The sequence below is a fragment of the Elephas maximus genome, chromosome 11 (assembly GCF_024166365.1).
Source record: "Elephas maximus indicus isolate mEleMax1 chromosome 11, mEleMax1 primary haplotype, whole genome shotgun sequence".
Taxonomy (NCBI): domain Eukaryota; kingdom Metazoa; phylum Chordata; class Mammalia; order Proboscidea; family Elephantidae; genus Elephas; species Elephas maximus.
Window position 1 is genome coordinate 94,427,697 of NC_064829.1, and position 13,957 is coordinate 94,441,653.

Below are 13,957 nucleotides of genomic sequence, written 5' to 3' on the forward strand. Positions count from 1 at the left end.
GCACACTCTTCTCTCTGGGTTCACTAATTTATTGTGATGGCCACGCAGAACTCAAAAGCCATACTCACAGTTAAGTCATTAACTAGGGAAGTAACAGGTTACAACTCAGGATCAAGAATGACTCAGGATACCGTTCTTCAGTCAGGACAGAGACTCAGCTGTGCCTGCAAGCAGGCCTCTTTCTTGCCCCTCAGCACCTCAGCTCTTCAGCACCTGCCTTGCTCAGGCAATTGTTACAACACCTTTCAGCTCCTCCCATAAGTTCCTGGAGGCATCCCACTCTGCCAGTAAGCCTGCTGCCCAAAGGTGCTCAGCTCTCTTCGTGGGTTAGTACATCGACTGTAGCCACCTTGCATGGTGGACAGGGAAGCCCACCATGCCATCTTGTGCTGGTCTCCCGGTTCTGCTGCTGCCGTTTCTCTGCCACACTTACCAACATCTCGCGCTGCCTCTGATGTTATAGCTGTCTCTCTGTCTCCTTGGTCTAGGAGCCTCTCAGCACGGGGACCCCAGGTCCAAAGGATGTGCTCTGCTCCCAGCTCTTCTTGATGGTAGTGAGGCCCTCTTTCTGCTCTGGAATTCACTCTCTTTTTAAAAGTAGAGAGATGGCAAAACTGACCAATCCCCTCATTAGGGTTACATACACCTTATTTGCATGGTCCCTGTCTTGGTTATCTAGTGTTGCCATAACAGAAATACCACAAGTGGATGGCTTTAACAAAGAGAAATTAATTTTCTTATAGTCTAGTAGGTTACAAGTCCAAATTCAGGGCATCAGCTCTACGGGAAGGCTTTCTCTCTCTCTGTTGGCTCTGGAGGAAAGTCCTTGTCCTCAGTCTTCCCCTGGCCAAGGAACTTCTCAGGTGCAGGTACCCCATGTCTAAAGGATGCACACTGCTCCCGGTGGTGCTTTCTTGATGGTATGAGGTCCCCAACTCTCTGCTTGCCTCCCTCTTGAGAGATAAAAGGTGGTGCAGGCCACACCCCAGGGAAACACCCTTTACTTTGGACCAAGGGTATGACCTGGGTAAGGGTAGTGTTACAATCCCACCCTGATCCTTTTTAACATAAAATTGCAATCACAAAATGGAAGACAACCACAAAATACTGGGAATCATGGCCTAACCAAGTTAATATACACATTTTTGGGGGGACATAATTCAATCCTTGATAGTCCCACTCCCACAGGGGCTCCATACACCTTATTTGCATTCCTAGCAGGCTATCCAATCCCTTTAGTAGGCCAGAAACACCTTATTTGCATAACCTGACCCAGTCAGGGTGTGGGAGTTACAAGACCATGCATAGCTGAAAGGACCATAATAAGTAATTCACTGTACCACACTACCTCTGTGGGGTTGACCACTTACATAAGCAAACTCCTTGTCGATTTCTAGGCATGGCCTTCCCAGCAGGACTACAAACTGACCAGTCCCCTCGGTGGACTGCCAGTCTCAATCCCATTGGGTGATTTTATACACTATTTTTCTGGCTACTAAACCAACCAATCCAGTTAAGATGAGTATAACAGACCAATCACAGGGCACACTGCTGCCCAGGGCCAGACAAAAGTGTCAGACCATCAAGTTGTTTACAGCTTACCCAGGAAAGACAATCTCCCACAAAATACCCTGGGCAAAAGTAATAAAACTTCTGGGATACAAAACGACCTAGCAGCCACATTCTGCCCACCCCCCAAGCTATTTTTCTAACATGGTCATTCTTCAGGGCTTAGGAGGAAAAATCTCCCAAGCTCTTTTTCCAAGGAACCATGGCAAAAGGCCCCATAAATAAACTGATTTCACCAGAAGGACCTTGGATTTTGTCAATTACTTTTTCTGCATTATTTGGTATGCCCATGTAATTTTTTAACTTACCCTGTTGGTGTCCTAGATTGTATTACTTGACTTGCACATAATGAACCAGGCTTGCATGCCTGGAATAAATCCCACTTGGTCATGATGCATTGTCCTTTACATACCATGTTGAATCCCATACTGCCATGACTGCATTTAAAAAAAGGGCAAGGTGGGCAAACTCCACCATTATCACTGAATGGAAAGGATCAGCACAAATCCAGTTCCCAGCTAGGAATGGATTCAGGCTTCACTGTTTGTAATCTAGTGCCTGAATTCGTGTAACTTCCTGAGGGATAAAAATCAGGATCAGCACAGAGCTGATTCCTATGAGGTGGAGGTCAGTTATACCTCGCCTCTCCAATTTCCTCATTTCTGACACTAGCCATTCCCTCCACAGCGCTCTCTACTTCTCTAATGGGTTTGCTAATTTATTGCAATGGCACCATGGGCTCACAGACCATACTCACAGTTGTGTGGCTTATTAGGGAAATAACAGGCTATAAACCTCAGGATTAGGATGAACTTGGAACAGGAACAATTCAGGGTCAGAATCAGGAAACACATAGACAAGGTTTGGAGGGCTGCCACAAGGTGAGAGTACATCCCTCCCTTCATTGCAGGGCAGCTTCAAACCAGGACAGCTCTCTCATTTGCTGTCTGCCATGCAAGCAGGCTTCTCTGAGTGCTAGCAGACCTCTCTGCCACTGGGACCCACTACGCTACCCAGGCCTGTGTTCTCTCTCTGAATACCCGGGAGAGGGGGAGGGTTTGCAACCCCTGAGCAGGGCACATCAGGTCCCTGCACTGCCTGGACATATGTTACAGCTCTTTAGCTTCACCTGCAATCCTCCCGCCTGGAGGCACACACCAGCTTTCTCTCTCCATGGGCCAACCTGCCACTGTGCCATCTCCCTCTGTGGGCTGACAAGCCCACTGTACCTTCTCTCTCAACATGGGCCAACAAGCCCACCGCTACGGTCTGCTGATCTTGTGGTTCCCACCACTCATAACTGCTGCTGTCATTTCTCTGCCACTCAGCTCTGCTGTGCTTATCACTGTTTCTCTGCCGCTGGGCTCCCTGTTGAGATTCACCATCTTTAGTGGTACAGCTGTCTCTTCTCAGTCAAAGAAGTTCTCAGCACAGGAATCCTGTGTCCAAAAAACTAACTCCACTCCAGACTTTTCTTAATGGTAGTGAGGTCTCCCTCAACGCCTGTAGGCCTGGCCACTTGTATAAGCAAACTCCTTGTCAATTTCAAGATATGGAGCTCCCATCAGGGCCACGAACTAGCCAATCCCTCAGTGGACTTCAAGTCAGTCAATCCCATTGAGTAGATTTTCAAACCACTATTTGAATAGCAAATTGACCAATCCTTGTAGGTACATAAAATAGACCAATCAAAGCACAGACTGTAACACACCTAGTGCCAGAAAGGCCATATGTAAGACATTTGCATTGTACCTCCCCACATCTCCACTCCTTGTTACCAATCATTTCCATGGCAAATTTTCTCTCTGACCCTAACTGCCCAGAGTTGGATCAGATCTCACCTCCCACTACCCTGAGACAGGAGATAACATTCCTGGGTGTCCAGGGCCAGATTATCGGGGACTAGCCATGGTTCAGGGGTCTGTACAACTACCTGCACTTCAGTCCAGCTGGTCTTTCCCTCTCTATCCCTGGTACTAGGTCACAAGGTAGAAGGACTCTCTGTCCTTCTCTAAGTTATTACCTATAATATGCAACAATAAACTTTAAAAATAAATACAGATTGGAGAAAAACAGTGAAATAAACAAAACATTGTCACATTAATCAAGAAATAAAAGCAGAGCCTGCTTTTATTTCTTTTATTTCACATTAATCAAGAAATAAAAGCAGAGCCTGCTTTTATTTTTATGTATAAAAACCTGCTTTGCATTTAGAAGAAATATTAAGTCACAAAAGAGAGTTGGTAAACTTTATTCTATACTATATTTTATTTGTGTATTCAGGCTAAACAGCTTATTTTCTAGGGAAAAAAAAGAGCTATAGTAACTGGGGGAAAAAACTAATAAATCAATTTTATTTTGAAATTATTAATTTAAAAAATCCCAAATATTTCAGGAAATCTGATTTAAGGGTAAGTTACATGAAAATTGCCAGCAACAGGTAGTTACCAAATTTTGTAATATCTTCGAACATTTTTTTAAAGAGATGTTCTCTGGCATTCTGTCAAGCATATACAGCATGATTTTTTTTAAAGCAATGAAAATGAAATTTAGAATAATTAAATTCATATTTATATCAAACACAGGCTGCTGTATTTAACATAAGGAACAATATAAATTTGGCATTAAGAATTTTAATACACTAGTATGGCATTGAACACTAATAACAAAAGACCAGATGAGTTGTGGAATGGCATCAAGGACATTATACATGAAGAAAGCAAGAGGTCATTGAAATGATAGAAAAGACCAAAAGGGATGTCAGAATAGACTCTGAAACTTGCTCTTAAATATAGAGCTGTTGCTGTTGTTGTTAGGTGCCATCGAGTTAATTCCGACTCATAGTAACCTATGCACAACAGAACAAAACACTGCCCAGTCCTGCACCATCCTCAAAATCGTTGCTATGCTTGCGCCCATTGTTGTAGCCACTGTGTCAATCCATCTTGTCGAGGGTATTTCTCTTTTTCGCTGACCCTCTACTTTACCAAGCATGATGTCCTTTGCCAGTGACTGATCCCTCCTGATAACATGTCCAAAACACGTGAGATGTAGTCTCGCCATCCTTGCTTCTAAGGAGCATTCTGGTTGTACTCCTTCCAAGACAGATTTGTTCGTTCTTTTGGAAGTTCATGGACTATTCAATATTCTTCGCCAACACCAAATTCAAAGTTTTCAATTTTTCAGTCTTCCTTATTCGTTGTCCAGCTTTTGCATGCATATGAGGTGATTGAAAACATCAAGGCTTGGGTCAGGTGCACCTTAGTTCTCAAAGTGACATCTTTGCTTTTCAACACTTTAAAGAGGTCTTTTGCAGCTGATTTGCCCAATGAAACGTGTCTTTTGATTTCTTGACTGCTGCTTTCATGGCTGTTGATTGTGGATCCAAGTAAGATGAATTCCTTGACAACTTCAATCTTTTCTCCGTTTACCATGATGTTGCTCATTGGTCCAGTTGTGAGGATTTTTGTTTTCTTTATGTTGAGGTGCAATCCATACTGAAGGCTGTGGTCTTTGATCTTCATTAGTAAGTGCTGCAAGTCCTCTTCACTTTCAGCAAGCAAGATTGTGTCATCTGCGTATGCAGGAAAGTAGAGCAGCTAAAGCAAATGGAAGAAATGAAGTGAAAGAGCTGGACAGAAGATTTCAAATGGCAGCTCGAAAAGACAAAGTAAAGCATTACAATGACATGTGCAAAGATCTGGAGTTAGAAAACCAAAAGGGAAGAACACCTTCAGCATTCCTCAACTGAAAGAACTGAAGAAAATATTCAAGCCTCAAGTTGCAATATTGAAGGATTCTATGGGAAAAATATTAAACGATGAAGGAAGCATTAAAAAAAAGGTGGAAGGAAAACACAGAGCCACTGTACCAAAAACAATTGGTCAGCATTCAGACATTTCAGGAGGTGACATATGATCTAGAACCAATTGGAGGAAGAAGTCCAAGCTGTACAGAAGGGATTTGCAAAAAAAAAACAGACTCCAGGAACTGACAGAATACCAACTGAGATGCTTCAACAAACAGATGCAGCTCACCTATGCCAAGAAATTTGGAAGACAGCTACCTGGCCAATCAAGTGGAAGATATCTATATTTGTGCCCATTTCAAAGAAAAGTGGTCCAACAGACTACGGAAATTATTGAACAATATCATTAATATTGTACACCACTGAAATTTTGCTGAAGATCATTCAAAAGCGATTACAGCAGTACACCGACAGGGAACTGCCAGAAATTCAAGCTGGATTCAGAAGCCAGATGTGGAATGAGGGATATCATTGCTGATGTCAGATGGATCTTGACTGAAATCAGAGAATACTAGAAAGATATTTACCTGTGTTTTACTGGCTATGACGAATGGGAATTCCAGAACACTTCATTGTACTCATGGAGAACCTGTACATAGACCAGAAGGCAGTCGTTCAAACAAAACAAGGGGATACTGCATGGTTCAAAGTCAGGAAAAGTGTGTGTCAGGGTTGCATCCTTTCACCATATTTATTCAATCTGTATGCTGAGCAAATAATCCAAGGAACTGCACTATATGAATAAAAATGTGGCATCAGGTTTGGAGGGAGACTCATTAACACCCTGCGATATGCATGTGACACAACCTTCCTTGGTGAAAGTGAAGAGGACTTGAAGCACTTACTGATGAATATCAAAGACTACAGCCTTCAATATGGATTGAACTTCAACATAAAGGGAACAAAAACCCTCACAACTGGACCAATAAACAACATTATGATAAACAGAGAAGATCGAAGTTGTCAAGGATTTTACTTGGGTCCATAATCAACACCCATGGAAGCAGCAGTCAAGAGATCATATGACATATTGCATTGGAAAGATCTGCAGCAAAAGACCTCTTGAAAGTGTTAAAAAGCAAACATGTTACTTTAAGGACTCAGGTGAGCCTGACTCAAGCCATGGTGTTTTCAGTCCCCTCATATGCATTACAAAGCTAGCAATGAATAAGGAAGACCGAAGAAGAATTGATGCCTTTGAATTATGTTGTCGGTGAAAAATACTGAATATACCACAGACTGCCAGAACAAACATATCTGTCTTGGACGAAGTACAGCCAAAATGCTCCTTAGAAGAAAGGATGGCAAGACATTTTACTCACATACTTGGACATGTTATGAGGAGGGACCAGTCCCCAGAGAAGGACATCATACTTGGTAAAATAGAGGGTCAGCAAAAAAGAGAATGACCCTCAACGAGATGGATTGACACAGTGGCTGCAACAATAGGCTCAAGCATGACAATCATGCGATGGTGCATGAATGGTCAGTATTTCAGTCTGTTGTACACAGGGTTGCTGTAAGTCATAATCCACTTGACAGCACCTAACAACAACAGCAATGTTTAAGACATGAAACTGCTAAGTGGAGTTTTTCTACCAATGTGAGGATGGTTAAATCAAGTGGTTGTGGGGTGAAGAATTTCACATTGCTCAAAGTAATTTTGTCTTTGTCCTTGGCTCCTGAGAGGTAACTCTATACTCTTGGAATTTCCTAAGTAATTGAGATGTCTTTCATATCTTTAAGCCTCCATAATTTATAGATTATAGAAATCAAGTGACAAAGGCAGGGGCTGGCCAGGCCAGAAAGTCTACCTTGTGATATCAGGTCCCAATAAATGCTCTGGACACTGAAGCGCCATTGGCTTCCTGGTGAAAGACATTGATGCACATGGGAGGGTAGCACATCTCTTTTTGGGATATTAAAGTTCCGTGTCTCAGACCTTGCTCTATGTGTCTCTTCGTTTGTATCCTTTTTGTTGGAATAAAACTTTAATTGTGTATATAGCACATTCCATGAGTTCTGTGAGTCATTCTATTGAATTATCAAACCCAAGAGAGTAGTGGAAACCAGCAGGTCAGAAATGAGGGGAGCTGAGAACCCCATGACTTGAAAGATGATATCCTGAGGAGGGTGAGCAAACCTGGAAATTGGTAGCCAGAATGTCAGAAGTGAGAGCGTCATGGGGACTCCTAGATGGCATCTGAAGTCTTGTGCAGACCTGGCAGGCTGAAGGGATGTGTCCTTTAACTTGTAAGATAGGATTTAGCTCTAGGTAGTTAGGGTCAGAGGAAGAAGTGCTGCCTCTGCAGCTTGTGTCAGGAAATAAGTGGCAGAAAAGTTTGATTTTTATTTTTGTTGATATATATTGACAATGGATTATTAAAAAAAATAGTTCTCATAGACTGAAAGAGAAAAATCACGGAATCACAGAAATGTATGCTGGTTAAAAATGATGAAACAAAAACCCATGGCAAATAGGAAAAAAATTTTTTTTGTACAAGAAACTTCCAGCAAATATCATAATCAGGGTCTAATTGTGAAGCATTTCTCCTAAAAGTAGAAATGACACAAGTAAATCTGCTATACGGCAACTGTGTGTACGGAAAGGCAAAAGACCCAGAACAGCCGACACAATTCTGAAGAAAATCAGAGTTGGAGGACTGCCACACCCAACTTCAAGATTTATTACAAACCTACAATGATTAAAAATAGTGTAGTACGGGGAAAGCAAAGACAAATAGATCAGTGGAACAGATTAGAGAGCCCAGAAATAAAACCACACCAATACATGCAACTGATCTTTGACAAAGGAGCACTGGCAATTCAATCTTTTCAACAATTGATACTAAAATAGCATTTTTTGTTATAATGAATGCTATGGCAAAGTTAGTATATAACTACCTACAGTTGCATGATTGAGGTATGGATTACTTGATGAACCCTCTATATTTATGCCTAGGTTGATTTCATTTTATTTTCTATTCAATCAATGAATAAATAAAATGAGTCATCTGGTTTTAAAGGCAGGAATTATATTTCATTGATCTTCATTTATGAAATTATTTATTCTAACACATGTAATTCCACTATTTTCTTTTTCAGTATCATTCTGAATCACTTTCTCTAGATGTCGTACTGTGGTGCAATGAATTACTTAATATGGCCTTCTAACCATAGTCTTTTTGAATCAAACAAAATGATTGAGTGGGACTATGCAAATAAGGTATATGGAACCCTAACAAAGGGATTGGTCAGTTTTAACATTCCACTAGGCTTAAAGTGAGCCATCCCAGAGGTGGGGAGGAGAGGATCTCACCACCACCAAGAAAGAAGAGCCAGGAGTGGAGCACATCCTTTGGACTCAGGATCTCTGCACTGAGAAGCTCCTGGAACCAGGAGACCTAGAGAGAGAGAACTGTAATACCAAAGACTGCGAGAAGCTGTGGCAAAGAAACGGTGGCAGTAGACTGGCAGCTGAGGCAGGAAAATGGCAGCAGACTGGCAGCAGATGGACAGAAGATGGTGAGGTGGGCTCCCTGGCCCATGGAGTGAAAAAGCTGAGAGGCTTTGGGCAGAAGGCTTGTTGCTGGAATAGGGAGCCTTCAGGTACTTGGTGGAGCTAGGTTTACCAATCCACAGAGTTAGAACTGAGTGCCTTCAGGCCCAGGCTTTTTGGCAGAGTGGTGTGTCTCAGGACACTTATCACCAGAGCCAAAAGACCTTTGCAGCACTTGACTGAGCAGGGCAGAGACTGAGAGTCCAGAGAGAGGAATGCCTGTGGGCACAGCTGAGAAGAGGCTGTCTTGGTCAAAGAAGTGTATCTTGAACTTTCCTTAACATGTATGGTAACCTGTTACTTCCCTAATAAACCTCATAATCGTGAGTATTGTCTGTGAGTTCTGCGTGGCCACTGCAATGCATTATTGAACTCAGTACAGAAACAGAGAGTGCTGCGGGAGGGATGGTTGGTGTCAGAATTGGTAAAGATGGCAGAAAGAGGAGTTATGTTTGACCTCTGCCTCATAGGAATCCACCTTGGGCTGTAGATCTTGATTCTCCTTCCACTTTGTGAAGTTAGAGGGGGTCATATGCTTCTGTCACGCCATTTTTACTCACACAGATTTTAAAACCTATAGAGCAAGTTTTCTTCATTACTCTTCTTTTTTCAGAATTTCATTCTGGCCCTTTAATACCATGTCATTTAAGTCTGGAGTTTCTTCAGTCCTGCTCAACATAGAGTTGGTCACAGCTCTAGAAAGGGCATAAACTACATTCTGTCCCTCCTCAACGATATCCAACACCCAACCCTCTTTTTAATAGGAATCTTGGGTATCAAGGCCTTCCCAGGTCGATTTGCTCCAAATGGACATTTTCAATAGGTCCAGGACATGGATTCATGGAGTTGGTTGTACATTGAATAAAAGCAGCCAGAAACCCCTGAGGGAGCAGGAGATCAGTGGGATGCAGACCCCAAATTCTCACAAAAAGACCAGACTTAATGGTCTGACTGAGACTAGAGGAATCCCGGCGGTCATGGTCCCCAAACCTTCTGTTGGCCCAGGACAGGAACCATTCCCAAAGACAACTCATCAGACATGAAAGGGACTGGACAGTGGGTAGGAGAGATATGCTGATGAAGAGTGAGCTATTTGTATCAGGTGGACACTTGAGACTGTGTTGGCATCTCCTGTCTGGAGGGGGGATGGGAGGATAGAGAGAGTTGGAAGCTGGCAAAATTGTCACAAGAGACTGGAAGGGCTGACTCATTAGGGGGAGAGCAAGTGGGAGTACGGAGTAAGGTGTATATAAACTTATATGTGACAGTTTGGCTTGATTTGTAAATGTTCACTTGAAGCTCAATAAAAGTTAATTAAAAAAAAAAAAAAGCAGCCAGAGCAGAGAAAAGAGAACGTGAAGAGAAACCTCTAGAATATAGGAGAGACATATTTTGGAAAGCTCACCTTACCAATAATAAGAAAAAGAAACAAAGTAATTGAAAACAAACATGTTAGGCATAAACATCAGATGTAGAGAAGATATTCACAATTCTAAACTTAGGGACTTTCAGGAGGAAGAGAGGACCCAGGCCCTGACATGGGAAAAGACATTCACCTGAGAAACAACCATTCCCTCCTTTCCTCCTCCTTCTTTATGCTTTGAAAACCCAAGTGGCATAGTGGTTAAGTGCTATGGCTGCGAACCAAAGGGTTGGCAGTTCGAATCCGCCAGGTGCTCCTTGGAAACTCTATGGGGCCGTTTTACCCTGTCCTATAGGGTCACTATGAGTTGGACTCGACAGCACTGGGTTTGGTTTTTTGGTTTCTTTACGCTTCTGCCTCAGACCAGATTATCTTCACAAATCACATGCCTGTTTTGAGAATATGCCATTCTGATGGCATCAACATACCTCTTCCCAGACCACCAGCACACTCACAGGCAGAAGGATATCGAACTGTAAGCTGGGTGCCCTTCTGTGACTTTTGCCACAGTAGAGACGCAGTGAGATTCATGGAGACCAAATGTGAGTTCTCCGTATCTTCAGGTGCCTTCCCAGAGACACCCACAAATTCTGCTATAGCAGTTGGCGTGTGGGCAGGACTGACCCTCCTCAACCCAAACCCATGTAGAGCAAGAATTCCTCCAGCAGCTGTGTCTCAAGGAAGAATCTGGTAGAGATGGTGGTCCTATGAATGTGTTGAACCTGCTGCCTTTGTCCATACAGGATGAAAGCCATGGAGCTGCTGGTCAAGATCATTAGTCCAAAATCAAAACACTGCCAAAATTATTACTGGGGGAGATCTTAAAATTACAATGAGTAGGACAATGTATTTAACCAACAGTCAATCTTGATAAACAACAGAAATTAAATACCAGGGTTTCGAACTCTTTCTCCACAGTTCAGTCAAGGCTGACGAAGCAAAACTGGATCAGATCCAAATTTTTTAATGTGGATGAACCAGAACAGGAAAAATTACAGGTCACAGCCCTGTAGAAACTTAATCTCCCTCTTAGAAAATCTCCCTCTTAATCTCCCACAAGGGCAACATGCATATTGCACAGTGTCCAGGCATGAACCAGCAACTTGAAATATGCCACCAAAATTGGAGGAGGCAGAAAGACCAAAGAAAGAGGTGGGACTAAGATGCACCTGTTCCAAGCCATGATATTTTCAATTGCCTCATATGCATTCAAAAGTGGCTGCAGTGGTATATCAACAGGGAACTGCCAGAAATTTAGGCAGGATTCAGAAGAGGATGTGGAACCAGGGATAACATTGCTGATGTCACATGGATCCTGGCTGAAAGCAGAGAATACCAGAAGAATGTTTACCTGTGTTGTATTGACTATGCTAAGGCATTCGACTGTGTGGATCATAACAAACTATGGATAACACTGCGAAGAATGGGAATTCCAGAACACTTAATTGTGCTCATGAGGAACCCGTACACAGATCAATAGGCAGTTGTTCGAACAGAACAAGGGGTTACTGAGTGGTTTAAAGTCAGGAAATGTGTGTGTCAGGGTTGTATCATTTCACCATACCTATTCAATCTGTATGTTCAGCAAATAATCTGAGAAGCTGGACTATTGAAGAAGAATCAGGCATCAGGATTGTAGGAAGACTCACTAACACCTTGCATTATGCAGATGACACAACCTTCCTTGCTGAAAGTGAAGAGGACTTGAAGCACTTACTAATGAAGATCATAGACCACAGCCTTCAATATGGATTACACCTCAACATGAAGAAAACAAAAATCCTCACAACGGGACCAATAAGCAACATCATGATAAATGGAGAAAAGATTGATGTTGTCAAGGATTTCATTTTACTTGGGCCCACAATTGATACCCATGGAAGCAGCAGTCAAGAAATCAAAAGACACATTGCATTGGGCAAATCTGCTGCAAAGAACCTCTTTAAAGTGTTGAAAAGCAAAGATGTCACCTTAAAGACTAAGGTGCGCCTGACCCAAGCCATGGTATTTTCAATTGCCTCACATGCATGTGAAAGCTGGACAATGAATAAGGAAGACTGAAGAAGAATTGGAGCCTTTGAATTGTGGTGGGCGAAGAACATTGAATGGACTGCCAAAAGAATGAACAAATCTGTCTTGGAAGAAGTACAACCAGAACACTCCTTAGAAGCAAGGATGGCGAGACTGCATCTTACATACTTCAGACATGTTGTCAGGAGGGATCAGTCCCTGGAGAAGGCCATCATGCTTGATAAAATACAGGATGGGCAGAAAAGAGGAAGACCCTCAACAAGGTGGATTGACACAGTGACTGCAACGATGCACTCAAGCATAACAATGATTGTAAGGATGGTGCAAGACCAGGCAGTGTTTCATTCTGTTGTGCGTAGGATCGCTATGAGTCGGAACTGACTTGACAGCACCTAACAACAACAACAACGTATGCATGTGAAAGCTGGACAATGAATAAGGAAGACTGAGGAAGAATTGGTGCCTTTGAGTCATGCCGTTGTCGAAGAATATCGAATATACCGTGAACTGCCAGAAGAACGAACAAGTCTGTCTTGTTCATCTTGGAGGTGAGGATGGCAAGACTTCATCTCACATACTTTGGACTTGTTATCAGGAGGGACTAGTCCCTGGAGAAGGACATTATGCTCGGTAAAGTAGAGGGTCAGTGAAAAAGAGGAAGATCCTGACTGACATGGGTTGACGCAGCGGCGGCAACAATGGGCTCAAACGTAGGGACCAGGCAGTGTTTCATTATGTTGTATTTAGGGTTTTTTTTTTATCAGTCAGAACCAAATTGATGTCACTTAAGAACAACATGTGAATATTGGGAGAGTGTTTGAAATGTCTATTGCTGCCCATTCCAGATGAAGGCAAAGTGGTCTGGGGTGGATGGGGTTAGAGGGATGCTAAAGAAGGCATTGGTTGCTCTAACACAGCATGATACATGCTTCCTAACAAGGGAGTTATGTTCGGGACTGCAGCACATATGGGATGGATCATTTTATTAAGTTCCCTATAGTCCACATCATAGGCCAGGACCCATCGGGTTTCTTCAAGGACACACAGGCTGTTAAGAGCCCTGTGGGCTTCCGAGAGTATACCTACTCTTTTTAATTCCAAAATAGTTTTACTGTTGCGATACTGTTGCTCCGAATTCAGATTCTTCCAAAGACTAATGAAAACCTCGTTCAGTTTATTATTTATCTTGTGTGCACTGCCATTCTGGCAGCCATAAGTCCACCTGCATCTGCCTTTGGGTCACTTTCAAGGCCGTCTCTCAGGTTTCTCATTCTTTTTTCTTTTCCCACGGCTTGCATCCCTTCTCTCTAGCCTTCTCAGTTTCACTCAAAGCGGCCACTAAAGGACTAACAATGGTCACCAGTGTGCCATACCAGAAGGGAGAAGCCACCTGCAGGGTTTTTGCTTTCATTTCTGCAGTAAAAATTTCATTGTCTGGCCCTATGGAAGTGCTCAGCATAAATGGTGTGGCACATGCCTAACTCTTGAATTAGCTGCTTTTTATCACCTCTATGGAAGATCATTTACCAACCGTGCTGGGAAGATCCATGTCATTTGACCAAGCCCT